This window comes from Pseudorca crassidens, chromosome 3, assembly GCF_039906515.1.
Source record: "Pseudorca crassidens isolate mPseCra1 chromosome 3, mPseCra1.hap1, whole genome shotgun sequence".
In the NCBI taxonomy this organism is placed as follows: Eukaryota; Metazoa; Chordata; class Mammalia; order Artiodactyla; family Delphinidae; genus Pseudorca; species Pseudorca crassidens.
Window position 1 is genome coordinate 47,931,859 of NC_090298.1, and position 22,388 is coordinate 47,954,246.

General features: G+C 42.3%; 1 protein-coding gene and 1 non-coding gene across 5 annotated transcripts in view; both read right to left on the bottom strand.

Moving 5' to 3' along the window:
- ELOVL7 (ELOVL fatty acid elongase 7) overlaps positions 1–22,388 on the bottom strand; it is a 72,381-nt gene that overhangs the window by 35,323 nt on the left and 14,670 nt on the right. Inside the window, exon 1 of one of the 4 annotated variants that reach the window (XM_067730759.1) lies at positions 19,357–19,442. The exons of the other annotated variants lie outside the window; for them this stretch is intronic. The gene's annotated coding sequence lies outside the window, so the exon portion shown is untranslated. Of the gene's footprint in view, positions 1–19,356; positions 19,443–22,388 lie in introns of those variants that run through there. 4 annotated transcript variants of the gene reach the window in all.
- Positions 2,244–2,350, bottom strand: LOC137222929 (U6 spliceosomal RNA). Its single transcript, XR_010942694.1, has one exon. It is a non-coding gene; the product is annotated as a U6 spliceosomal RNA (small nuclear RNA).

Here is a 22,388-nt window from a genome sequence, read left to right on the forward strand (position 1 = left end):
GCAAAAATGTGTGCACCTGGGACAGGGGAGAGGCGCACATCACAAGCAGAGGGACCTCCAGGGGAAAGTTCTTTCATTTGCTTATTCAACCAATATTCTTAAGTATCTGTTATAGGTCAAGCACTGCTTTAGGTGCCAGTGATATAGTAGGAAACAAAATCAAAACCTTGCCTTCACAAAATTATAGAAAATCTCCAACTGCATTTCCAGAATGTTTGTTAGTCTGTTTTGATAATGCACAGAGTGAAAGAGGGGAACAATAGAAAGGTCAACACAGGAAAGGTAGATTCCAGGGTTGGTACTTGACTGTGGACGACCCAAAAGCCAAGCGAAAGAATTTTTTAGACTTAACTCTGTTGACAAAGTAAGAGTCATTACAGGTTTCTCAACTGAGAAATATCTTAATCAAAGTGGTGCTTGAAAAGATTATCTGGGTAGCAGAGTCCAGGGCTGGGTGACTGAGGGTGTGGTTTGGAAGCAGGGAGAAAGACAATGCAGTGATTGCATTCTGTTGGGAAGAATCCAGCATAAGCATTGCTTCCTCTGAGATGCCACCCCTGATTCAATCAGTCGGGCTGAGGTGTACCACTAAGGTGTTCTCATAACAATTCATCTCATCTATGATAACACTTATTGCACAGTATTGAAAATGCCTGTTTATTAATTCTTATCTTTTCGCTCATCAAGAGGAAGAGATTAGGCCTAATTATCCTTGTGTTCCCAAGCGCCTAGACCACTGCCTGGCATGTAGCAGAAAATATTTGTGGCATGAAGTGAACAATCAAGTGTTACGGGTTGAACTGTGACCCTGAAAATTCATATGTTGAAATCCTACCCTCCAATACTCAGATGTGACCTTATTTGGAAATAGGGTCTTTGTAGAGGTAATCAAGTTAAAACGATATCATTAGGGTGGGCCCTAACCCAATATGACTGATGTCCTTATAAAAAGGGGAAATTTGGACATAGGCATGCATATAAGAACCTAATATGAACATGAAGGTGACCATCTACCAATGAAGGAGAAAGGCCTGGAACAGACCCTTCTGTCACAACCTCAGCAGGGACTGACCCTGCCAACCCATTGCTTTTGAATTTCTAGGCTTCCGAATTGTGCGACAATAAATTTCTGTTATTTAAACCACCCAGTTTGTGGAACTTTGTTACAGCAGCACTAGCAAACTAACACAGTAAGTGAAAATGTTCAGCCAGCTTGGAGAAACACCCAGAATCAGAGCTCAGGATTAAGGTCATCATCAACTATAAATAAAGAGAGCTGATAACGTGGGAGCAGAATACATTTCTGTGATAAATAATGCAGGAAGAAACACGGCAAAGGGCACCTTCTCAGTGAACACCCGTGTTTATAAAACAGAAAGAGAAGCCATGGAAAAACATAAAGAAGCAACAGTCAGAAACCTGCAGAATAAAGTTGCCTGGTAAAACCTCCCTCCAAATAATGAAAAAAAAAAAAGTAATATGAATCGTAAATAAATAAATAGCCACAAAACTTCACAGAAGGAACCAAATAAGGAAGGGACACAGACAAATGTTCTAAATTTCAAAAAATCTGTGGCCCAGGAAAGGCTCTGGAGCAGAGTAGCATGCATAGGACGGCAGAGCTCCTAACCCAACACAGCCTCTTCCCCAGCTGCACTGCTGTTGCAAAAGAGCCTGAGAACTTGCACAAGCACCCCCGAGTCTGAAGAGAAGCAAATGGACTAATCCTAATCTTTCCCTTCTCCAGCTCGAGAAGGGAACAATAGAGAGACTCTGATGTTGGAGGCCTCACACTCAACTGGTGAGCGGAGACAGGCGCCTTAAAGGTGTCCCTTGGGAATGGCACACACCTTTAAGGTGGAGTGAATCTTGGTATAGATACTTAACAACACTTTAAAAGTGAGAATACAACCTGAGTATATGAGATGTATTTGGGTATACATTATACCCAGAGATCTCATTCAGCCCTAAATCCCCTATCTACCAAGGCCTCAACCCCACCAAAAATGTTCCAAGTACACAACTACCTAGTCCCCCAAACAAGCAGACAAAAAGTCAATTCATTAAATTGCAACTCATATTGGCTAGATACAGGAAAGAAAAGAATTTCATCGCTATTCAGAACAAGAGTAATTTTTTTTCACACACACACACACTGTATTTTATTTTTACAAGAGATAAATCAACTGACACCAGGCATTGTAAATGGATGACCACAACAAAAGCAACAATGATTGCAATTAAAAACTATGGAATGCTTCACAAATTTGCATGTCATCCTTGCACAGGGGCCATGCTAATCTTCTCTGTATTGTTCCATTTTTAGTATATGTGCTGCCGAAGCGAGCGCAAGAGGGTAATTCTTAAACTCTAATGTGCATTAGACTTTTCCTGAGATACTTGTTGAAAAGGCCTATTTCTAGGGCCTCCCCAGAAGGTGATCATATCATTCCAGGGGTCTTCAATTACAGGTAGGGAAACACTGCTTGTTAACACAAATGGATTTTTAAGTGAGTGTTTTAGGTACTTAAGAAAATGAAATAAAGCATTTCTTACAGTATGAAGGAAAATGTTTTGGGGCAGAACAACAGAAGCAGGATGGTCCAGTCTGGGGCAGTGCCCCTAGGATTTTCGCTCTGCTATGTATTAAAACTTAATACACGCCTTCATTTCACACTCATGGGTGAAGACAGTGACATTAGAACTCCTTCTGAAGGGGAAGAGAGAAGATGAATTCATCCATTCATTCCAGGCTTTTCACATATATGAGTTTTTCTAAGCCTACTTCTTTCTTTCTTTATTTATTTATTTATTTTGCAGTACGCGGGCCTCTCCCTGTTGTGGCCTCTCCCGTTGCGGAGCACAGGCTCCGGACGCGCAGGCTGAGCGGCCATGGCTCACAGGCCCAGCCGCTCCATGGCATGTGGGATCCTCCCGGACAGGGGCACGAACCCACGTCCCCTGCATCGGCAGGCGGACTCTCAACCACTACGCCACCAGGGATGCCCTAAGCCTACTTCTTAGCTATTGTCTGCTGCATATCTAAACATCTGCTTAAAGAGATTCTGTAAGGAATTAATGATGTTAGAAATATTGTTCTGTCCAAAACTGACGATGGATTAGCCCATTATCATATACTACTATTCAGCTGAATCAATTATGGAATTATCCAAATTATATGCAATCCTACAGCACAGTATATATAACCAGTACTAGTGTTTCGCTCTTGTGCATTGGGATGTCCAGGTCAGTTTTTCACGGGTGACATTCTATCTGGTGGGTTGGACATTCACGCCAAACTGGTTGTCAATTATTTTGACACTCTATATTTGGTGGTCATCACACTGCATTTAATTTTATTTGTAGTCATGTTTTTTGTTTTGTTTTGTTTTGTTTTGTTTTTTGCGGTAGGCGTGCCTCTCATTGTTGTGGCCTCTCCCGTTGCGGAGGCTCCGGACACGCAGGCTCAGCGGCCAGGGCTCACGGGCCTAGCCACTCCGCGGCATGTGGGATCTTCCCGGACCGGGGCACGAACCCGTGTCCCCTGCCTCGGCAGCCGGGCTCTCAACCACTGCGCCACCAGGGAAGCCCTGTAGACATGTTTTGCATCACTTAAAACTCTTGTAAGTTCTTGTGGAGTAGGGTGGGAGGGGTGTCTTATGCAAATTTATATCTCATACAGAACTAAACCAGGGGAGGGGAGGCAAAGAAAAAAATCCATGGTATTAATCAATCAATCAATCAAGTAAATGATCAGAGCTGATGTTTACATTTTGTTGCACCGGCTAGCAGGAAGATCCAATTTTCTCAGCTTCAAATTAAGTTAAAGTGTAAGGAAATAAGGCATATTTATCTGTAAACATCTCACATGACAAGGTCAACTTCTCAATTACTTACAGTTTAATTGGATTTATTTATGTTTTTTGCCTTTTACTGAGAGGCTGTACTTGATCATCTCAAAAGATTTCCTTTAATGGGATTTGATTCTGAAAAACTTGAGGAATGTGTTTTCATGGAAGGTCAGCTGTACTTTTTTTTTTTCTTTTTAACTCTAGAAATAAGATTACTTGCATTTCACTCATTTGAATTGTGACCTTTTAATGAAATCCTCGTGGCTTGAAGGAATTCCCTTGACAAATAAACCACAGCGTGTGCAGCACCATCTTCTAGAACTGCCATATGTCCAGGAATAAGAAAAGATAAGCCTGTTTTTATGAAAGTTAATACAGACGACTGTCAGTTGCCAAATTCTTGATCCTGTGAGACGTGTAGTGTTTGATGAATGTCTGAGTAGAGTGCTGTGTCCGCGGGCGTCGTGGTGTCCACCGCACCCTGTTGCGATGTGAAATTAAACAGAAACCTCAACGTGCCTACTGGTGTCTCAGTGTCGCATGGAAGGAGGCCAGGCTCCACCTTTGGGGTACCAGGTGCTACCACCAGTTCTGACAGACTTAAAAACTTGAAATTCACTTCTGAGGGAAGATACTGAAATGCAGAATTGAGAATTGCTGGTTGGGGAGAAATAGCATTTAAGGTCAGAAGTTGTGTTTGGAAATATTATGTATTATATAGTATAGAAGCTAGTATAGTTAAATTAGCTTTAGCTAATTCTGAGCTGTAGAGTCTGTGATTCCTCCAAATAAAATTTAGGAATATAACCTTGACTCATGCTTTTATTAACTGTGTTGATCTTACACCTCTCAGTCAAACATCGTTCACAGAATTCTCGTAATGCTGAGGATAGTAACAATGCAGCCTCTTTTCATTACTCTGTAAAATCCCTTCCCAGGCACAACTGTCAACCTACCCTTCCAATGACCCTAGCTCTTCTTTATTCTCTTCTAAGAATGCTTCTCTATTTCTCTAACCTCAATCTTAATCCAAGACAAGTTCTAGGAAAAAAGGAAAAATGAGAAACATAAATAAAAGCTTAAAAGGAAAGAGCATAAAGTAGCAAAAGGAGCCTTGCCAATACGTTTGACAACAGAGAGCCAAACTTATTGTCTGGTATATATTGAATTTTCATCATAAGACATGTGTTGTGATAGGAGAAAGTTTAACTGTGGTGGCCTGTGTTGGTAAATCAATAACAACAGCGACAAGCCCCTGGCCATGCTGGGACACAATCCAAATGGAAAAAATAAGGGCTAGGCCTATGATAATGAAATAAGAGAGAGGGACTGTTCTTGAGTAGATCTGACACACTGTGATTCATCACGGTGGAGATTCTGGACCCCACTGTCTCTAAAGGGTGCTTGAGGGAGGGTGTGACTGTTCTCAAACAACCACCCCTCTTGGTTAAAGGTGTCCTTGCTCACAGGAGCCACACACAAAGGTTAGAGACCCCCCTTTTGCTATACCCAAAGGCTTTTCCTGAGTTCTTATCTATGCTGATTTCCCTGCCATCCCACAATTCTGACTTCTTCCTTCCTTCCTGAAAGCCTAACCTCGGCTGTCAGAACATAGCACTTTTCTAACTGGCCTCGTGCCTTTCCATCCGTCAGCTCTTTATCATTTTGTTCTGCTGGTTCTTTTCTTCATGCTCCTGCACTGGGGCTTTCTTTCTCAATCTGTGGGATTTTCCTGTTATCTGCCTGCTCTTACTACTATGGTAACGACTTTCAAATCTACACTCTGAGCTAACCTTTCATGTATGCCAGAGGCCGCTATTTGCAACTGCCCATAAACATTATAACTCGGACATACCACTGTCACAGAAAACCTAACTAATCCCCAAAGGAACTCATCTTGCCCAACTTCTACTTTCCACCAGTTGGCTTCTTTATCCAATACCTACACCAATGTTAATGGCTTGACTTTTCTTCCTATATAAAACACCAGACTCATCTTTGACTCTGCTCTTTCATCTCTAACTTGCAAACTGCTACAAATTAATTTGATTTTTTTTTTTAGATGAAACCTTTCTCCACCATTTTCATGCTAACACCCAAAACTCCACTTCACCCTGTATTACTGCACCCAGGCTGGGACAACGCCTGCCTCCATGCTTATTTCCTTTAGATTCATGCTTAGGGTTGATACTATTACCAGAAAAAAAATCAGCCTCAAATACCACTTTTATTATATTTTCTCCCTCCTCAAGAACCTACAGTGACACCCCATTATAAATCACATCAAGTTCCAAGTTCTCAGCTCCGTTATCTGATTCCAGTTTACTTCCCACCACTCCCTACTACTCTAACGTTAAAATCTTTCTCTCCCACTCTCCCTCTCTTCCCCTCTCTCCCTCCCTTATTCCCTCTCTCTCTCTTTCCAGTAAGCTATTTCCCACCTGTCCTCTCCCCTCCCCTCTTAACCTCAAAAGTTATCAGCTGTTTGGTTTTGCTCCTATCACATTTTTTCTACTAACAGAAATGGGGACTTAGAAATTTCAGAGGCTGCTTGTTAAAAAACCATTAGTCTAGTTGTATAGTACACAAGGATCTGTGAAGAGGGGAAGAGGCAGATAAAACCGGACAGTTAGACTGAGGCTGAATAATGACTATCCCTAAGGGCAAGTGTGTCTTATTTATTTATTATAGCTCTCAGGTAAAAACACTGAAACAATTGTGAAATCACCATAAAGCATGAACAAGTAAAACAAAATACCAAGGTCTCCCTTGTGACCACTGTGTATGAGATTTGTAAGGACAAACACTTCCTGCCACGGGAACTCAGCCACTGTGTGTCTCAGATGAAAGCAGTTCCTTTGCTTTCATAAATTAACCAAGAGGTTCAAAAGCAAGATGGCAACAAGTTCTGCTAAGCAACTTCTCTGACAAAGGTCGGAAAGACTTTTCTCAGTTGCCCAAATCAACCTGTGCCAACCTGGAATCCTCATTATCAGGGATTTTTGCAGTTAAAAAGCTGCTCTTATTAAAGTTTTAAAAACTGGTACCTCTGAAAGGAATGCCCTTTTAATAATGAGTTAATAGAAGCAAGCAAATCTGTGAAATGGGTCGGTTAAACCTTAAGCAGAAATTCCCAAGGAAGAAGCAAAACCACAAATGACAGTCAGCTATCTCCTTAGACCTCAGTAGTTTTACTCAAAAACTGAAGAGGTCTTAACAGATCCTGTGAGGAGATTTGCAGGGAGTTTTCTTGAAGAAAGAAAGGGAGCTGACCCGGCACACCACAGGCAATGCAACTAGGCACATCTGAAATCAACTGTTGCCTCGTCCTGAGGCAAGGGAGTAGGGCAAGCTGCTCCCCAAGTTATCCAAGAGAATAACAACAGAATAACAACAGTGTCCACTTATCCAGGGCTCTGGGTCATGTCCTGCGCTAGATGTTTCACTCACATTATCTACTTAAGCCTCACACCAACCCTAGGCAAAAGGTATCATAATCTTCAGGTCACAGATAAGGAAACTGAAGCTGGAGAGACCTTAAGTAATTTGTTCCTGATCACACAGTTACTATGTTGCAGAGCAGGTATTCAGAGTTCAACAGGACCCTAGTCTATGCTTGTTTACTGCAGCACACAGCTTTCCGATGTGGAGGGTCCTAAGATGAGCAAGATGGCAAAACATACTTAGGGAATCAACCAACATTTATCAACACCATAGCAGGCCCTATGCTGGGATTCCGAAGTGGACCAGACAAGCACCCACTAGGATGGCTATCATCAAAAAGACAGACAAGGACTTCCCTGGTGGCGCAGTGGTTGAGAATCCGCCTGCCAATGCAGGGGACATGGGTTCTATCCCTGGTCCGGGAAGATCCCACATGCTGCAGAGCAGCTAAGCCCGTGCGTCACAACTACTGAGCCTGCGCTCTGGAGCCCGTGAGCTACAACTACTGAGCCTGTGTGCCACAACTACTGAAGCCTGTGCGCTTAGCACCCATGCTCCACAATAAGAGAAGCCACCGCAATAAGAAGCCCACGCACCACAACGAAGAGTAGCCCCCGCTCACCGCAACTGGAGAAAGCCCACGCGCAGCAACGAGGACCCAACGCAGCCAAAAATGAATAAATAAAATAAATAAATTTATTTTAAAAAAACAGACAATAAACAGCGTTGGCAAGGATGTGGAGAATTTGGAACAATCATACGTTGCTGTTGGAACTGTAAAATGGTGCAGCCACTGTAGAAGACAGTTTAGCAGTTCATCAAAATACAGGCATGCCTTGTTTCATCAGTCTATATTCTATTTTGCTTCACAGATATTGTGCTTTTTACAAAATGAGGTTTTGTGACAACCCTGCGTTGAGCAAGTCCTATCAGCGCCACTTTTCCAACAGTACTTGCTCACTTCGTGTCTCTGTGCCACATTTTGGTAATTCTTGCAATATTTCAAACATTTTCTTTATTACTGTATTTTTATGGTGATCTGTGATCAGTGATCTTTGATGTTACTATGTAATCATTTGGGGGTGCCATGAACCCCACCAAGATGGCAAACTTAATCGATAAATGTTGTGTGTGTTTTGACTACTTCACCAACCAGCCATTCCCCCATCTCTCTCCCTCTCCTCAGGCCTCCCTATTCCCTTAGACACAACAATATTGAAATTATGCCCATTTATAACCCTGCAATATTGTGAACCTATCAATACAATGACCCTACAATGGCCACTAAGTGTTCAAGTGAAAGGAAGAATTGCACCTCTCTCACTTTAAAGCTAGAAGTGATTAAGCTCAGTGAGGAAGACATGTTGAAAGCCAAGACAGGCTGAAAGCTGGGCCTCTTGGGCCAGTTGGCCAAAAGTTGTGAATGCAAAGGAAAGTTCCTGAAAAAAATTAAAAGTGCTACTCCAGTGAACACATAAATGATATGAAAGCCAAACAGCCTTATTGTATATATGTAGAACGTTTTAGTCGTCTGGAGAGAACATCAAACCATCACAACATTCCTTTAAACCAAAGCCTCATCCAAAGTAAGTCTCTAACTCTTTTTAATTCTGTGAAGGCTGAGAGAGGTGAGAAAGCTGCAGAAGAAAAGTCTGAAGCTAGCCGAGTTTGGTTCATGAGGTTTAAGGAAAGAAGCCGTCTCCGTAACACATTGTAAAAGCACAAGGTGAAGCAGCAAGTGCTCATGCAGAAGCTGCAGCCAGTTCTCAAGATCTAGCTAAGATCATCAACGAAGGTGGCTACACTAAACAGGATTTCCATGGAGACAAAACAGCCTTATATAAGAAGATGATGCCATCCAGGACTTTCACAGCTACAGAGGAGAAGTCAATACCGGGCTTCAAAGCTACAAAGAACAGGGTGACTCTCTTGTTAGGGCTTAATGCATCTGGGGATTTTAAATTCAACCCACGGTTCATTTACCATTCTGAAAATTGTTAAGAATTATGCTAAATCTACTCTTCCTGTGTTCTATAAGTGGAAAAACAAAGCCTGGATGACAGCCCATCTGTTGAAAACAGGATTTACTGAATATTTTAAGCCCACCATTAAGACCTACTGCTCAGAAAAAAAGATTCCTTTCAAAGTATTAATGCTCATTGACAATGCACCTGGTCACCCAAGGGCTCTGACGGAGATGTAAGATGAAATTCATGTTGTTTTCATGCTTCCTAACACAACATCCATTCTGCAGTTCATGGACTGGCGAGTAATTTTGACTTTCAAGTCTTAGTATTTAAGAAATACATGCCATAAGGCTATAACTGTCATAGTGATTCCTCTAATGGATCTGGGTAAACTAAGTAGAAAACCTTCTGAAAAGGATTCGCCATTCTATATGCCATTAAAAGCATTTGTGATTCATGGGAAGAGGTCAAAATATCAACATTAACAGGAGTTTGAAAGAAGTTGATTCCAGTTCTCACAGATGACAAGAAAGTGTTCAAGACTTGAGCGGAGAAGTCCCTGCAGATGTGGTAGAAGAAGCAAGAGAACTAGAATTAAAAGTGGAGCCTGAAGATCTGACTGAATTGCTGCAACCTCGTGATAAAACTTTCATGGTTGAAGAGTCGCTTCTTATAGATGAGCAAAGAAAGTGGTTTGTTGAGATGGCATCTACTCCTGGTGATGATGCTGTGAAGATTGCTGAAATGACAACAAAGGATTTAGAATTACATAAACTTAGTTGATAAAGCAGCAGGGTTTGAGAGCATTGACTCCAATTTTGAAAGAAGTTCTACTGTGGATAAAATGCAATCAACCAGAATTGTGTGCTACAGAGAAATCGCTCGTGAAAGAGTCAACTGATGGGGCAAACTTTATCGTTGTCTTATTTCAAGAAAGTGCCACTGCCACCCAACCTTCAGCAACCACCACCCTGACCATCAGCAGCCATCAACACTGAGACAAAACCTTCCACCAGCAAAAAGACTATGACTCACGGAAGGCTCAGATGATGGTTAGCATTTTTAGCCATGAAGTATTTGATAATTAAGATACATTCATTTTTTTTAGACATAATGCTGTTACACACTTAACAGACTACAGTATAGTGTAAACATAATTTCGATATGCACTGGGAAATGAAAATATTCATATGACTCCCTTTACTTCCATATTCGCTTTATTGTGGTGGTCTGGATCTGAACCTGTGATATCTCTGAGGTATGTACGCCTGTAGGTTGTGACAGTTCTGTTTAAATTAGTGAAGGTAATGTAAAACTGAATGCAAACTGAACAACAGAGGTCCCCTCAAAGTCTCAAAAACCCAGTTGGCAAAGCACTTACTAGGTTTTCCAGCCCTGCATAGAAGGGTGTTGTGAATGAAGGTTTTAAAAGAAAGAATCATCTCTAGAGAGGAGAACAGAATTAGACATTTTTGCTTTAATTTTACCAAACAATCTTCTCACCTAGACCTGGATCTCCTGAGCAGGATTATCCACTTGCACATTTACTCCATCTTGGCTTTGTCTACATATATGACCAATTTTAAATGAATGACTTGGGATTCTAGTTTATGAGCCAGTTTCTTGGGTGTGGCTGGCCTTGTATTAGCTCACTAGACCCTAAGAATATACTCCTCCCCACCAAACACATGAAATGATTTATGTATCTAGATATCCAAATTGGTCAGTGTGAGGACTGTCCTTAGCAACCACATACAGACACGGCTTCCAAGAGAAGTGGGCAAAATCATCTGGAAGACCTTACTTTGCTACAGTGATCATAATTTTTTTTTTTTTTTGCGGTATGAGGGCCTCTCACTGTTGTGGCCTCTCCCGTTGCGGAGCACAGGCTCCAGACGTGCAGGCTCAGCGGCCATGGCTCACGGGCCCAGCCGCTCCATAGCATGTGGGATCTTCCCGGACCGGGGCACGAACCCGTGTCCCCTGCATCGGCAGGCGGACTCTCAACCACTGCACCACCAGGGAAGCCCTACAGTGATCATTCTTAACATTAAGTGGAAAATTCAGCGCTGGAGACTCACCTGCTTTACTTCTCCTAAAATCCCTATCCCATGAAAAGCATCACATGGACTACACTGCAGCTAACAGAAATTGTAAGTGGACCGTACAGGGTGTGTGAATTGATAACCTTAAACTCAAAGCACACAGACAGTTTTAAAGGGTGGCCTTTAAATATATGCTAGCAAGCTACTGTAATGAACTGAAATCAAGACTCCTATTATATTATACAATAACCAGCCTACAGGACTTCCCCTAACAGTTGTGATTTTAATTGGATTAAAGAATTTCTAGCATGTTTTCCCTCTAAACAACCCACATGAAAATACTTGTCATTCTTTAAATGCTTTTGTTCACTCCCTCCTATATAGGCACATAAAACTATGGAAAATACTAGCCAGATAAAAAACATATCGAATCACAGAGCTGAGAAAGAATTTAAGAATTATCTAAATCTACTCCTTAAATTCAGATAACTAAATAAGCAGATGAGTATTTCATTTTTCCTTTAGCATCGCTCAGAAAGAAATCAGAAAAACCCTGGAAAAGTTATCTGTCTTTGCTTAGTCTTTTCACTGGAAAGCAAGAACTAAAAACGGTGATTTAGGTTTCCTAAGGCAGAGATGGAAAAACGGAGTTATGTTGCAGCCTAGAAGTTATGTCGGTTTTTATCTCAGATCCATGGAGTAAAGAGACACCTCGGGCAGGTCTGAGGCATGTCCTGGAACAGTGTGGGATAATACTAATCGTAAGTCCAGAAGCTGTCTGAGCTCTGACAACTTGCTCTAGACCTGAGGTCTGGGCAATTTTAATCTGAGTCACTATTTCCTATCTACAAAATGGAGGTAATATACACCCCTCAGAAAGGTCTTGTGAAGTTAACTGCATGATTAACCTTAAGCACTACACAGTCTAAAGGCCTCACTTCAACAGATTGGGATCAATAAGCTAAGATGAACTCCTGGAGGCCACGGAGTGAATGTTATTCACGTGAATCCCAGCACAGCCCACAGCACTACAAAGTTAATTCTAGACAAACAGGCCAAATTATACCATAACAGGATTCTGAAACAAGGCCAGCTCTGGTCATCCCAACATGTAGCTCTTGGAAAAATATACAGTGACAGTTCAGTTTCTCTTCAAGTTGTGATACTTTAAAAATTTGAAAGATTAACCAGTATATGTGGGAACTTATTAGCACATGATTGCTATGTATGCATTTTCAATTACTGGAGGAAATATAGATGATTCAGTAAATGAAGTTAGACAAATGGGTAACCAATTGGAAAGAAAGAAATTGGAATCCACAGCTCATACCAAAATAAATCTCAGATGCATCAAAATTTGAAACATAAAAAAATGAAACTATAAAAATACCTGGTGATTGAGGGAAACTCAGTAAAGGGTACACAAGATCTCTCTGCACTAATTCTGTGAATCTACAGTTATTTCAAAATAAAAAGTTAAAAAAATACTTGGTGAACCTGAGATAATTATTTTATAATACTGAAATGAGGAAGGCCTTTCCAACCGTGACAGTTGGAAGTTTGTAAAGATGTAAAACCCACCTAAAATTAAATATTTGTGCATGTCAAAAGCCTAATTATATACAAAATCAAAAAACAAGTCAAGGGCTTCCCTGGTGGCGCAGTGGTTGAGAGTCCGCCTGCCGATGCAGGGGACACGGGCTCGTGCCCTGGTCCGGGAAGATCCCACATGCCGCGGAGCGGCTGGGCCCGTGAGCCATGGCCGCTGAGCCTGCGCGTCCAGAGCCTGTGCTCCGCAACGGGAGAGGCCACAACAGTGAGAGGCCCGCGTACCACAAAAAAAAACCAAAAACAAAAAACAAGTCAAACAGAAAGAAAAATAGATGCATCTCATCTCCCAAAGGGCTAATTTCCTCAATATATGAAGACTGCCAGCAACTTTTTTTTAACATCGTTATTGGAGTATAATTGCTTTACAATGGTGTGTTAGTTTCTGCTTTATAACAAACTGAATCAGCTATACATATACATATATCCCCACATCTCTTTCCTCTTGCGTCTCTCTTCCTCCCACCCTCCCTATCCCACCCCTCTAGGTGGTCACAAAGCAGCTGAGCTGATCTCCCTGTGCTATGTGGCTGCTTCCCACTAGCTATCGATTTTACATTTGGTAGTGTATATATGTCCATGCCAGTCTCTCACTTTGTCCCAGCTTATGCCAGCAAATTAATAAGAAAAAAGCCAACAACCTGACAGAGAAATGGATAAAATATATGAATAATTTATAGAAAAGGAAATAGAAATAACTCTAAAAAAGACATCCAACCTCACTCAGCAATATAACAAGTTCAAAGTTAGAGTGAAATACCATTTTTACTTTATCAAATAAAGTCTGATAACATACTTTGCTGGCCAAGGTACAGCAAAACAGGCACCCTTGTACATTGCCAGTGGGAATTTAGACTGGTACAACCTCTGTCAGAGTGATTTGGCAATATCTGTTGCAATGCAAATATTCTAGGTATATGTTGAACACTTGTGTGAAAGGTACACATAGAAGAGTTTTTACAATTTTTAATAGCAAAAGAAGTGGAAACTAACCAATGTCCACCGATGTGAGACCTGTTAAAAAAACTGCCATACTCATACCAGGAAACACTATGTAGATATAAAAAGGAATGAAGTAGGGCTTCCCTGGTGGCGCAGTGGTTGAGAGTCCGCCTGCTGATGCAGGGGACACGGGTTTGTGCCCCGGTCCGGGAGGATCCCGCATGCCGCGGAGCGGCTGGGCCTGTGAGCCATGGCCGCTGAGCCTGCGCATCTGGAGCCTGTGCTCCGCAACAGAAGAGGCCACAACAGTGAGAGGCCCGCGTATTGAAAGAAAAAAAAAAAAAAAAAAAAAAGGAATGAAGTAGCTTTTTCAAAGCTGCTATGGAATAATCACTAAAAACCATAATTAACGCCAGGTACAGGATAAATACTTCCGTATCTCTGGAAAGGTTGGTAAGATATTGGTAACAGTGGTTACTTATCTTAAGTTAAAAATTAACACAACAATCATCTATATTTATTAATGTTTCCCAAACTTTATGGCCACGCATAAAAGGGAGTGAGCCAAGCAGTCATGACCATTATCACGTACATTTACTGAGTCCTTGGTATAGGGTTTGAAGCTAAAGCCTGCTAAAAAAAGATTCACTAAGCAGGGAAGAGCACATTATCAAAACAGGTCAAACTCACCAGTAGATGGTATGGATTTATAAAAATTTGATGTAGACATCAATATACTGAAAACCGGCTGACAGAAATCAGGTGTCATTTATCTTTGTAGCTCACTCACGTCCTCATTTCCCAACCTAGCATACACTCTTAAAACAAAGCAGGTATTCAAGTGTTCATTAGTACATAACAGATTGAAAGGATGACTGGATGGGATGGATGGGATAGATGGATAGATGGATGGATGGGATAGATAAAAAGATGGATGATTGGAAGAAAGAGTAGACACTGAAGGACTGTGATCTCTCTCTGCTCCCGTTTCCTTCTGACACTGGGCCAGCCTTAGTCTCCTTGTGCTCTCCTATACAAATGGGAGGTGCTGGAATTTACAAATAATTAAGAAACATGATGGTAACCTCCACACAACTCGGTGGATAATTCCTAATAGGGTTGGCAAAACAATGCTCCCACCTTCCCCAGCCCCTCCGAAATGTCCATGTCTTAATCCTTGGAATCTCTAAGGGACTCTATAGATCTAATTAAGGTTACAGACCTTAAAGTAGGGAGATTATCGTGGATTATCCAGGTGGGCACAATGTAATCACACGAGCCGTTTCAAGCAGACAACTGTCTCTGGTTGGAAGAAGACAGGAAGACAGAGAGATTGGACGCAGAAGGATTCAGTGCACTGTTGGTGGCTCTCAGATGTAGCAGCCCACATTCAAGGACTGGAAAGAACTCCCCTAAGAGCTTAGGCAGCTCTTGCTGACAGCCAGCAAGGACACATGGACCTCAGTCCTGAAACCACAAGGAACTGAATTCTGCCAGCAACCTGAATGAGCTTGGAAATGGATTCTTTCTAGAGGCCTCTGATAAGAGCCAAGATGGCCAGCATCTTTGAAACACAGAGCAGAGTGATCACCCTTGCCAACCTGGACTTCTGACCTACAGAACTATGAGATAATAAATTTGTGCTGTTTTAATCCACTCAGCGTGTGATAATTTGTTATGGCAGTAATAAAAAATGAAGACTTCCTGTTCAGCTTAAGAATCATTTGTGGAGCCTGTTCCATGTGAGGCCCTGCGTCAAGTGTTTAGGGTAGAAAAGTGGGCACACGTTCTCAAGGAGCTCGCAAGCTCAGAAACCATTAAACAATGCTATGATACAGTTTAGCACAGCACACTGCAGGAGTACGGAGAAGGGTACCTAACTGTGTGACGTCCGCAGATGCTTTACTTACTACTCCTCCAATCTCTCCCTCTTCCAATGAATTGGACCACCAACCTTCTTACAAGTCAGAAACAGAAGGCCATCCTAAACTCCACTGACCCCTCCAGACCTGTGATTTATATCACCCTAATAATACTCCTCCTAAAAGTCCCTTCTCTTTCCCTCACCCCCATTTCTTCCCCCAACCTCTGACTGCTACTTTCTGACCTTTATCATCTCTTACCTAGATTACTATAATGACCTCTCGATTAACTTTCCTGACTCAATAGCCATCCATTTCCCCAAATCCATTTCCCCCAATCCACCAGGGTCATTTTTCCAAGGATTAAATTGAGCATGCCATGTTCCAGCTCAAAATCCTTCAAAGACTGCCTGCAGTTAAAGTCTAACTCCTTGGCTACTCTTAGCAACCCCTCTAAGCTCTACTAGAGCCAAAACTGTCTCTGCTTGGCTTCTAATTCCAGTGCCTAGGAAGGGTCTGGCACATAGGTGTTTCTTGGAAAGTATTTGCTGAGTAAATAAAATCAACCCCTGCTGACGCTGCAGCCTCACTGCTTCCCTTTCAGCAGCCCCTGTTCACTATGCTCCTACTACCCTAGCCTTCGCAGTCCCAGCCTACTCCACCTTCCCTCTCTCTTCATGCTCCACCTTCCCCTCATGGCTAAAATGCCTCGTTCACCTGGCTGGTAAGCAGATCTCATTTTTGTTAAATTTTGCCCTCCTCTAACAGGGTTATGCTCATCTTACAGCTCTGTCTAGTCTCTTCTGAGCCCCTGATATAACTGTCTCCTCTTCTACCACAGCATCTGCGGCAAACCCTCTAGTACAACGCTACTCAAAGCTGGCCTGTGGACTGGTGCTGGTGTCCAAATGGTTTATTACCATTCTCGTCCAAGGTAAGTCCAGAAATCAGGTGTAAGTACTTAGAAATGTTTATGGCAATTTGACATTCCAGGGACATCCAAGTATGTGACACTTGTTGAACAAGGTATACACCAGTTTGGATGTTGTTGAATTAGTGTGGTGAGTCACACGTGGTGCAAACTGTATCTTAATCATGTGCAACAGGACCACTTATTGGTCCGTGATAGAGCAAAAACAAAGAACAACTCAATTGGTCCACCATCACAGAAAGTCTAAGGAGCACAGCTCTAACTCACTCAGGTACGTTCCCATCTTCCACCTTTTGGGATGTTGTTGGCTGCCTGAGACAATGCAGATGTTTCATAAATCTCAGTGAAAAAATTAATAAAGATGTGACTGATAAGAAGACTTCCTAGAGGACATGAGATCTGAGCTACTTCTTAGTGACTGGCAGGAATTGGGCACTTTGGGGTAACAGCATGGGCAAATGCACTGAAGAAGAAGTGCAAATGAGGAATAGCAAGAAAAGATGGTAGGACTTCCCTGGTGGCACAGTGGTTAAGAATCCGTCTGGGGACATGGGTTTGACCCCTGGTCCGGGAAGATCCCACATGCCATGGAGCTACTAAGCTCGTGCACCACAACTACTGAGCCTGTGCTCTAGAGCCCGCAAGCCACAACTACTGAGACTACGTGCCACAACTATGGAAGCCCACGTGCCTAGAGCCCATGCTCCGCAACAAGAGAAGCCACGCACTGAGAAGCCCACACACTGCAACGAAGAGTAAGCCAGCAATGAAGACCCAATGCAGCCAAAGATTAATTAATTAATTAATTAACTTTTTCAACAAAGAAAAGATGGTGCATAGGCAATGGAAAGTTTTCAAAAGGTGAAATATTATGCCGAAGCATAATGATGTCGAAGAGCTCAGCCAGACGGTTCTGCCAGAGTCCAACCACCCTGACCCCCTCCCTCAAGCTTACCCCAGCAGCACGCTCTCAGTGAGCGTGTGCAAGCCTTAGCAAAGGCAGAGGGAGTCCCTGAAGGGTTTTAAACCAGTGTTGTGACCTAGCTCATGAAGGATGAATGTCAGGGGGTGAGAAAGGCAGGGAGACCAACTAGGATTTAACTGCAATCATCCCAATGAGAAATGCTGAAAGCCCTCAACAAGGGCAGAGATAATTTAGTGACGTGCAGTGGTGGTAGACACAAAGTCAAGAAATATTTGTGAGGCAATACAGGAAGGGCTTGGTGATTCGCTAGACAGGATAAAAGACACAAGGGAGCGTGACTAAAGTTTCTGGTTTGGTGGAGTGAGTATGTGCGTGGTGGTGTCACCAGAGGAGATAAGGATCACAGAAAGAGGAACAGGTTTAAGAGGCAGGGAATTCATAAATTCCAGTGTTACAAGCCTGTGGGACATTCAGGTGGAGATGGCCAGCAGGCACTTGGGAGAAAGGTCAAGGCTGCAGATACAGATTTGGGAAGCTTTCACATCTAGATGGTGATTAAAACCAGTTGTGGATGAATGAGAAGAATAGTGGTCTAAGCATTTCTCCAAAGAAGATATACAGATTGCCAACAAACACATGAAAGGATGCTCAACATCACTAATCATTAGAGAAATGCAAATCAAAACTACAATGAGGTATCACCTCACATCAGTCAGAATGGCCATCATCAAAAAATCTACAAACAATAAATGATGGAGAGGGTGTGGAGAAAAGGGAACCCTCTTGCACTGTTGGTGGGAAAGTAAATTGATACAGCCACTATGGAGAAGAGTATGGAGGTTCCTTAAAAAACTAAAAATAGAACGACCATATGACCCAGCAATCCCACTACTGGGCATATACCCTGAGAAAACCATAATTCAAAAAGAGTCACGGGGCTTCCCTGGTGGCGCAGTGGTTGAGAGTCCGCCTGCCGATGCGGGGGACACAGGTTCGTGCCCCGGTCCGGGAGGATCCCACATGCCACAGAGCGGCTGGGCCCGTGAGCCATGGCCGCTGGACCTGTGCGTCCGGAGCCTGTGCTCCGCAATGGGAGAGGTCACATCAGTGAGAGGCCCGCGTACCGGAAAAAAAAAAAAAAAAAAAAGTCATGTACCACAATGTTCACTGTGGCTCTATTTACAATAGCCAGGACATGGAAGCAACCTAAGTGTCCACTGAGAGATGAATGGATAAAGAAAATGTGGCACATATATACAATGGAATGTTACTCAGCCATAAAAAGAAACGAAATTGAGTTATTTGTAGTGAGGTGGATGGACCTAGAGTCTGTCACAGCGTAAGGTAACTCAGAAAGAGAAAAACAAATACCATATGCTAACGCATATATATGGAATCTAAAAAAAAAAAAAAAAAAAAATGGTTCTGAAGAACCTAGGGGTAGGACAGGAATAAAGACGCAGACGTAGAGAATAATGGACTTGAGGACACGGGGAGGGGGAAGGGTAAGCTGGGACGAAGTGAGAGAGTGGCATGGACATATATACACTGCCAAATGTAAAACAGATAGCTAGTGGGAAGCAGCCGCATAGCACAGGGAGATCAGCTCGGTGCTTTGTGTCCACTAGAGGGGTGGGATAGGGAGGGTGGGAGGGACAAGCAAGAGGGAGGGGATATGGGGATATATGCATATGTATAGCTGATTCACTTTGTTATACAGCAGAAACTAACACAGCATTGTAAAGCAATTATACTCCAATAAAGATGTAAAACAAACAAACCTGACAGAAACATCACCTTGAATTCTTAGCATCGCACCATCTGTGTTTCATCCTTTTTTTTCCCCTCATGTGTATTCCTTCATTTGTTGAGCATCTCCCCCATGGTTGCATATAAACTTTGTGAGAGTAAAGAAAATAAATAAATAAGTACCAGGGATGTAATATACAACGTGATAAATATAATTAACACTGCTCTATGTTCCATATGAAAGTTGTCACGAGAGAAAACCCTAAGAGCTCTCAACACAAGGTAGAAAAATGTTTTTATTTCTTTAACTCTGAATCTATATAAGACAATGGATGTTCACTAAACTTATTGTGGTCCTCATTTCAGGATGTATATAAGTCAAATAATTATACTGTGAGCTTAGAGCTTATGTATGTCAATTATATCTCAATAAAACTGGAAGGGGAAAAAAAAAAGGGAGAGGTGTAAGAGAGCTGATAAACCAAGAGGCTGTGGTTCGAAGAAGGGATATTAGAATTGATGATTTTTTCTTGGCACATTTCCAGGTGAAGAGGCCCAGAGATGTGCTATGAAAGCAGGCAATTACAGTCTAGTACAGCTTATCACAGTTGGGTCAGACAACAAACTTTGTCTGATGAGGCTACTCGTAGTTGGCCTCTGAAAGGGTTTTGAAGTCTCCCAGAGAGAGAGAGGATGGGGAGATGCCAAATCAAGTCAGATGCCAAAGTCCACAATGCGTGTGGGACTGAAGAGGGAAATGATGGGCAAAGAGGTTTAAGAAAAGCAGAGAGCAAAGCTGGAGAGGGAGGCATCCAGAAAAGGAGAGTTTTGTTTTACTTGCCCATGGAAGTGAAAAAGTAAGTTTGATTCAGATGTGGCAATGGGAAGACAGGGGAATTCTGGCCAGTCCATCCAAAGGTGTAGTACCTTTGAATACGAGAAAAATCCTCCATTTCTCACCCCCAACATCAAACCCGTCAGCAAATCCTGACAACGCTGTCTCCTAAATATGTTTTTAGAATCCAAGCACTCTTCACTCTACTGGTGGTCCAAGTCACTTTTCATTCTACCGGTGGTCCTCCCTTATCTGAATTACTGCAATAGCCTCTCAACTGGTCTCCCCGATTTCACCTTTGTCCATCTCCAATGTATTCATCACGCTGAAGAAAAAAACAAAACAAAAGAAAAACACCCAACTGATGTCACTTCTCTGCTTAAAATGCGCCAATGTCTTCCCACCTCACTCACACTAAAAGTCAAAGTTCCTATAAGTGGCCCTGACTACCTCTCTGACCTTTCCTCCTCTCACCTCTTCTCCTACTTAGCTAGTGTCAGCCACACTGGGCTCCTTGTCCTTTCTTGAACACGCCAAGAACAACCCTGCCTCAAAGCATCTGAAACCACTGTCCCGACAATGTGGAATTCTCTTCTTGCAGATACCTGCATGCTTCTTTACTTTTTTCGGATCTCTACTAAAATGTCACCTTCATCACCTCATCAACATGCACTTCCCTGTCTTTATTGCTTTATTTTTCCCCATAGCACTTTTCATCATTATTTTTATTTTTTTAACATCTTTATTGGGGTATAATTGCTTTACAATGGTGTGTTAGTTTCTGCTTTAATAACAAAGTGAATCAGTTATACATATACATATGTTCCCATATCTCTTCCCTCTTGCGTCTCCCTCCCTTCCACCGTCCCTATCCCACCCCTCCAGGCAGTCACAAAGCACCGAGCCGATATCCCTGTGCCATGCGGCGGCTTCCCACTAGCTATCTACCTTACGTTTGTTAGTGTGTATATGTCCATGACATCATTACTTTTATATATTTCACCAACATTCTATATTTATTTGTTTATGGTCTGATTCCCTCCACTCCCCAGTAATACTCTGGAATATGAGCTCCTCGGGGGCAGGGATCTTTTTCTGTTCTGTGCATTGCTGCCTCTCTAGCACCTGAGATGGTGCCTGGGATGTGTCAGACATGCAAATATTTGTTGAGTGGATGGATGGATGAACCTTTTCATGAGGAGCGTGTGGGCATGGGGTAAGGGGAAGAGCCATGATTCAGTTATTTTTGGCAGGTGATAGTACTGAAGATATGATAGAGTTTGAACACAGTGGAACAGGGTTTCAAAGGATAAAAGACAGAGCTGAAGGTGTGGTTAACAGTAGGAGGAGACAACAGAAAGGCTGTAATACCTAGTAAGGCATATCTCTTATAGGCAGTAACCAAGAATCATGAGAGGAAGGGTGGAAATCAACTGACCTCAAATACTTCGCCTTTGAGACAAGCCAGAATTGGCAGTAACAGGTTCATTCTGGGTGGGGATGGGAATAGGGAATGAAGCCTCATCAGGGGAGGGAGATGGTACCCAGAGTAGATGGGTAGGTCATGTGGATTGATGACTCCTAGAGAGAACAAAAAATCTGAACATAGGGAAAGTATTATAACACACATGTGCCTAATAGCACACATCCCTAAAATATACAGAGAAGCCCATAAAAGGAAGAAAAACAAATGGTCCTCAAAAAGAAGTGTGGATAAGAAAAGTAACCAACAGTAAAGACTAAATTGATTTATCCTGCTTTCTATTTCTGGATACAATTCATTTATCCAGCCTCATCCAGGATTGCAGCGTTCCATAGAAGTGAATGTTTTAGATACTGAAATGCTTATCTGTAGGTGTAATCACTTCAAAAAGTGCTTCTGATAGAAAAATGTAAAACATTTTTTAAAAGATTTCAACCATCTTATACACTGAAACTTTCTGGATGATTCAGGGATATTAGTAAGACCAGCAGTATCACAGCACTGCTCTCTGGGCCTATCCATGTCTACAGCTATGGACCTTTGCCCTACACTAAAAAGTTCCAAAACCCGTGTCTGCTTCTGATGTATTTCCTGTCTCCTCCCTATCAGCTTGTTAGCCACTACATTGTCTGTTAACAGCATTCCTGGTTCTATAAGACCCCATTCTTTCTAACTTGCTGCCCTTAATCTGCTATGGGATGAGAAACTAGATAAACAATGATGCTGGAATGTTTAAAATAATGCTA